Source organism: Otolemur garnettii, unplaced genomic scaffold (assembly GCF_000181295.1).
Source record: "Otolemur garnettii isolate 467f Iridium unplaced genomic scaffold, OtoGar3 scaffold00184, whole genome shotgun sequence".
Taxonomy (NCBI): domain Eukaryota; kingdom Metazoa; phylum Chordata; class Mammalia; order Primates; family Galagidae; genus Otolemur; species Otolemur garnettii.
Window position 1 is genome coordinate 3,042,458 of NW_003852579.1, and position 5,570 is coordinate 3,048,027.

At 48.7% G+C, this 5,570-nt stretch overlaps 1 long non-coding RNA gene and 4 other non-coding genes across 8 annotated transcripts; all 5 read left to right on the top strand.

Annotated features, from left to right (window-relative positions):
- The first annotated feature begins 1,200 nt into the window (after window positions 1-1,200).
- On the top strand, window positions 1,201-5,402 carry LOC105888090. Of its 4 annotated transcripts, none has more exons than XR_001161741.2 (5): window positions 1,201-1,623; window positions 3,148-3,395; window positions 3,532-3,597; window positions 4,226-4,275; window positions 5,253-5,402. It is a non-coding gene; the product is annotated as an uncharacterized LOC105888090 (long non-coding RNA). The 4 variants fall into 4 exon arrangements; XR_002770802.1 differs by having other exon boundaries at window positions 1,201-1,569; XR_002770801.1 differs by having other exon boundaries at window positions 1,201-1,467.
- On the top strand, window positions 2,516-2,650 carry LOC111721793. The gene has a single exon (XR_002770809.1). It is a non-coding gene; the product is annotated as a small nucleolar RNA SNORA16B/SNORA16A family (small nucleolar RNA).
- Window positions 3,308-3,438, top strand: LOC111721794. The gene has a single exon (XR_002770810.1). It is a non-coding gene; the product is annotated as a small nucleolar RNA SNORA44 (small nucleolar RNA).
- On the top strand, window positions 3,624-3,764 carry LOC111721795. The gene has a single exon (XR_002770811.1). It is a non-coding gene; the product is annotated as a small nucleolar RNA SNORA61 (small nucleolar RNA).
- Window positions 5,110-5,183, top strand: LOC111721797. Its single transcript, XR_002770813.1, has one exon. It is a non-coding gene; the product is annotated as a small nucleolar RNA SNORD99 (small nucleolar RNA).
- Window positions 5,403-5,570: the final 168 nt, after the last annotated feature.

Sequence of the window (5,570 nt, forward strand, 5' to 3'; positions counted from 1 at the left end):
GTGGTGGGTTCAAACCCAGCCCCGGCCAAAAACTGCCCAAAAAAAGTAAAGGGAAAGGAAGACCTAAATATATGGAGAGAATGAGAAAATTTAATATTGTCATGAATGGTGGCTCAAACTTGTAATCCTAGCACTCTGGGGGGCTGAGGTGGGTGGATTGCCTGAGCTCAGGAATCGGAGACCAGCGTAAGCCAGAGAGAGACTTCATCTCTACAGCCTGCCAAACAGCAATGACAACTACAACCAAAAAATAGCTGGGTATTGTGGCGGGTGCCTGCAAGTCCCAGCTATTTGGGAGGCTGAGGCAAGAGAATCGCTTAAGCCCAAGAGTTGGTTGCTGTGAGATGTGACGTCACAGCACTCTACCCAGGGCAACATAGCAAGATACGGTCTCAAAAAAAAGAAAGAAAGAAAAGACCTAATTATGATAACTATAGTTATAATGAAAACTAGATGACATAATTGGGCATAATTTATTTTATTTTATTTTTATTTATTTATTTTGGTAGAGACTCTGTCTCACTTTATTCGCCCTCAGTAGAGTGCTGTAGCGTCACAGCTCACAGAAACCTCCAACTCCTGGGCTTAGGCGATTCTCTTGCCTCAGCCTCCGGAGTAGCTGGGACTCCAGGCGCCCGCCACAATGCCCGGCTATTTTTTTGTTGCAGTTTGGCCGGGGCCAGGTTTGAACCCGCCACCCTCGGTATATGGGGCCGGCCATATACCGGCCACTGAGCCATAGGTGCCTCCCATAGTCGGGCACAATTTAAACAGTAAGCGCTGAATAATTTATACATTAGTGGAGAGACAAGGCTTGCATTTATCTGAGCCCTCCTGCGAACCCTCTCAGTCGCGGATCGCTCGCATCCCACTGCGCTCTGAGCCCAGCCCTTTCCCAGCTCTCACGGTTAATTTCTCAACACTGAAAGTCATTCCAGAGATTGAACTCCAGAGGGCGCCCCGGCTCTGCTTACCTTTTCAGCTGTGCGCGCCCCAAATACTGCGATGCGAAGGCTCCTCCTCTGGCCTGGAAAAGCACTTTCCTGGTGGGCGCGGGTACGCGCGCAGGGCATGTCGGGTACGTGCGTCGGGAACCGGAGGCCACAGAAACTACAACTCCCAGGGCGTAACGCGCGCGACCGTCAGAGAGGTCTATATAAACCGCCCCTCGGCGCAGCTCTTTCTTTTTCCCTGCGCGGCGGCTGAGGCGGTGATTGTGCTGTAAAGCCTGACCTTCTGCGGTTTGCGCCTTTACCCTACGGCGCGGCCGCCGTTGGTATTTGCATGGGCTGTCTCCCGAGGTTGCATGATGTTGATCGCCGCTCGGAGGAGCTGTGTCTGCCTGCCTGGTGGGACCCAGGTCCGGGAGGCCTCAACTGCGGCCTGCGCAGTGAGAAGGGCCGGGGCCCGCGGGGGCCGCACCCTCTCCGGCCTCGGCTTGCGCAGCTGCGCGCTCAGGCCTGATGGGTGAGTGACAAGGCAGGGCGCACGAATCGGCACCTGGGGCCGCGGGGTGCAACCCTGGGCCTGAAGTAGATTAATTGAAGGAGGCTGCGTGCTGGTGTCAGGGTAATCTCGGTTGAATCTGCCTATTATGGTTAGCGGCAGAGTGGCTTTGGACAGGTGATTGCGTCCATGTTTTCTGGGATTTAAGGATATGTTTTAGTCCTTTAGACCCTTTTTTGCACCACAATTTCGTCGTTTTCTAATATGATAGGTGACCTTTGACATGTAACTGTATCGGTCCAAATCTCTTACCCATTAAAATAGGGATAACGCCCGGGCGCGGTGGCTCACGCCTGCAATCCTATGAGAAGCCGAGGCGGGGGGATTGCCTGAGCTCACAGATAAGCCACTGGCCTGAGCCACAGCGAAACCACCTCTGTAAAAAGAGCTGGGCACTGTAGCGGCCGCCTGTAATCCCAGCTACTTGGGAGACTTGAGTCAAGAGAATCTCTTGAGCCCAAGAGTTTGAGGTTGCTGTGAGCTGTGACGCCATGGCACTTTACTGAGGGTGACAAAGTGAGACTCTGTCTCAAAAAATAAATAAAATACGGCTCGTCGCCGGTAGCACAATTATTAAAGCGCCAACCACATACATCGAGGCTGGGTTCGAACCCGGCTTGGGCCAGCTAAAACAACAACAGCTGCAATTAAAATAGCCAGGTGTTGTGGCGGCCCCTGTAGTCCCAGCTACTTGGGAGGCTGAGGCAAAAGACTCACTTAAGCACGAGAGTCGGAGGTTGCTGTGAGCTATGATGCCACAGCACTACCAAGGGCGACATAGTGAGAATGTCTCTCAAAAAAAAAATTAGAAATACAATAGGGATAAAATGATGCCAAGAAGATTAAGAAAAAGCACAGACTAGCACAAGATAAAATAGTAGTTGTTGGGACCTACAGGATGGCTTTGCTTTTTTGGCCACTAGAGTGTCCGTTAAAATGTATTTCAGTAAAAATAATGCACAAAATTTAGGGGATCACCTGGCTAGGTAGTAGTGGTTTGTGATTGCCCTGTGGCCCTTATCGAAGCTGCAGCTGCTTCCATATAGCTGCTGTGGTCAAAGAGGAGCCTAGAGTGACAGTTTTCCTTGACGGTCGCCGTTCTGTTTGCTGTAACTGATCTGCAACATTTTGGGAAAATACAGTTTTTGTACCTGCCATTTCTTGGATCTAGCCAGAGACCTTCATTGAGCTTGGCATGTTCCCACAAAACAGCAGAAAAGGCTTGGCGCCTGTAGCTAAGGCGCCAGCCACATACACCTAAGGTGGCTGGTTCAAATCCAGCCCGGCCCGCCAAACGACGATGATGGCTGCAACCCAAAAAAATAGCCAGGCGTTGTGGCGGGTGCCTGTGGTCCCAGCTACCTAGGAGGCTGAGGCAGGAGACTCGCTTGAGCCCAGGAGTTGGAGGTTGAAGTAGCTAGGTGAGACTAAGAACCAACATGGAGAGTGGAGAGGCAGTTGGGAGTAGGTTGGAGACAATCCAGTGGCATGTGACACAGATCATACATAACAGTGCATGGGTCACTTAACTGCAGAGCTTAATGGGTCAGTATCAGGACCAAAGGTTAGTCAGACCTGATTCTGAGGACCAAATGAAGGGAACAATGAGATCAATTCAGGATAATTGTGTTCTCATTTTAGCTGTGCCAGATGAAGATTCCAAGATGGCTGGAGTTGATTTTTCTGGAGAGTGAAGGCTCCTGGGCTCATAACTGATCAAACAGAACAATCTCAGGACACCTGTGTAGGTTTGCTCTGGACACTTAACTTTGGGAGCTACGGAGGGCAGTGGGGAACAGTGCTGCATGTTTCCAAGGACTGTGGCTGGTTGTTGCCATGGGATCTCCAACTGCATGCAAGAACAATGTGGAGAGACTTTGACAGCTTAGGTCAGTACAGTACCTGTAGCTGCCACTCACCTTTCCTATAATGCTTCAAGACCTGGGCTCAGCCTTCCATCTGAATCCAGGTGTTTTCCATCAATTTCTTGGTTTTCTTTTCACACTATAAACGATTGTTCTGCAGGTTCCTCAAGTTTCCTGGCAGTATCTGATATGGAAGGACAGCATGTTTTGGAGCTGTGTTTTAAAGGTAAGGCTGATGTTGAAGACATCTTGACCCTCCCGATTCCCTTTCCCATCAGATCTGAACACTGGTCTTGGTGGTCGTAAAAGGAGGAAAAGTAATACTGAAGCTGGCCTCACATCGTTGTAGTGTGGTATATATTTACATATCCAGTGGGCCAGTTTCAAACAAGGTTGCAATCTCTGAACTTGTTTCAACTGTCCCCTGTAAAATGGAAGATAAATGCAGGCTTTGGCTACAAGGGGAATGAATGAATGTATGTGAAGTGGTGAGAAGTGGTATAGTGATTGCTGACGGATTTTGTTCTCTTCAGGGAGGGATCTATCAGCTCCTTTTTTTTTTTTTTTTGAGCTGGGTAGAGTGCCATGGTGTCAATTCACGGCAACCTCAAATTCTTAGGCTCGAGCAATCCTCTTGCTTCAGCCTCCCAAGTATCTGGGGTTATACATGCCTGCCACAACACCTGGTTGGTTTTTCTATTTTTAGTAGAGATGGGGTCTCACTGTTGCTCAGGGTGGTCTCGAACTCCTGAACTCAAGCAGCCCTCCCACCTCAGCCTTCTAAAGTGCTAAGAGCTACCATACCTGGTCATCAGCTTTCTTGTGATTCATGGTATCCTTTTTGTTGGATCTAGGTTACCAGTAAAAGCTGTCTTCACGTATGATTACGGAGTTACTGAGTCGGGTAAGTTCATGATTACCTGAAGCTTTGTCACAGGTTCCTATAGATTCAGGTACTGTTCATTGTACATAAACCCTGTCTTTTTTTTTTTTTTTTTTTTTTGAGACAGAGCCTCAAGCTGTCCCCCTGGGTAGAGTGCCGTGGCATTACAGCTCACAGCAACCTCCAACTCCTGGGCTCAAGCGAGTCTCCTGCCTCCGCCTCCCAAGTAGCTGGGACCACAGGCGCCCGCCACAACGCCCGGCTATTTTTTGGTTGCAGCCGTCATTGTTGTTTGGCGGGTCCGGGCTGGGGATTCGAACCCGCCACCTTAGGTGTACGTGGCTGGCGCCTTAGCCGGTTGAGCTATAGGCGCCGAGCCAAACCCTGTCTTAAATAATGTAGCAAACAGAGATGTAAAGTTACTCAGTGCTGTGTAAAAGTTCTTAGTACTGACTGCCTAAGCCCAAGAGCTGGAGGTTGCTGTGAGCTGTAACATAGCAGCATACTACAGTGGGTGATAATGTGAGACTGTCTCCAAAAAAAAAAAAAAAGGTTCTTAGTACATTTACATCTGGCCTTACTTGTCTGCTTTATTTCTTAGTTACTCATGACCAGAGGGCAAAAATGCTCACAACATGGCTTGGTCCATTAGATTAACCCTACCTACAGGCCAGGACTGCCTACAGGCCACGTACAGTAGCGTGGAGGAGTGATAGCTGCAAACATGTGGTTGGAGTCTGACACATCCCTCCGTATGACTTCAGCTTCCTTACTCCCCCAACAAGGGAGATGGGATATAGATTGAGGGATAGAAACAAGTAGTTCTGTGTAGCTAGTAGTGCTCCTTTTAGGATGTCTGGTCCAGGATGAAACCTAATCTGAGTGGACATCTATGGATGAGAAATGCGGATATGGGACTGAGACCAGCACCTAGGAAAGTGCCTGGGTAGGGATTAATTGGGGCAGTACTAATAACCTTGCTTACTCTTTGGTTTCAGGAGAGAACCTTCACAGAAACAGGTGGGCAGAAAGACAAGTTATTTTAGGTGGAAACCGAATTCCATGCACAGATGTTTGATTTTGGTGGTTCTGTATATATATGATGTTGATCAATAAAAGACTCTGGAATTATGTTGGTCTTGTTCAAAGTATTGGTTATTCTTCCTCTAATACTCTATAAACCCAAACTCTGAAAAAATTTTTTGGGCTGGGCTTGAACCCACCACCCCCGCCATATAGGGCTGGCACCCTACTCCTTGAGCCACAGGCTCCGACCCAGAAAAATCTCTGCATTTTTACTTATTTCTCTTTTCTTT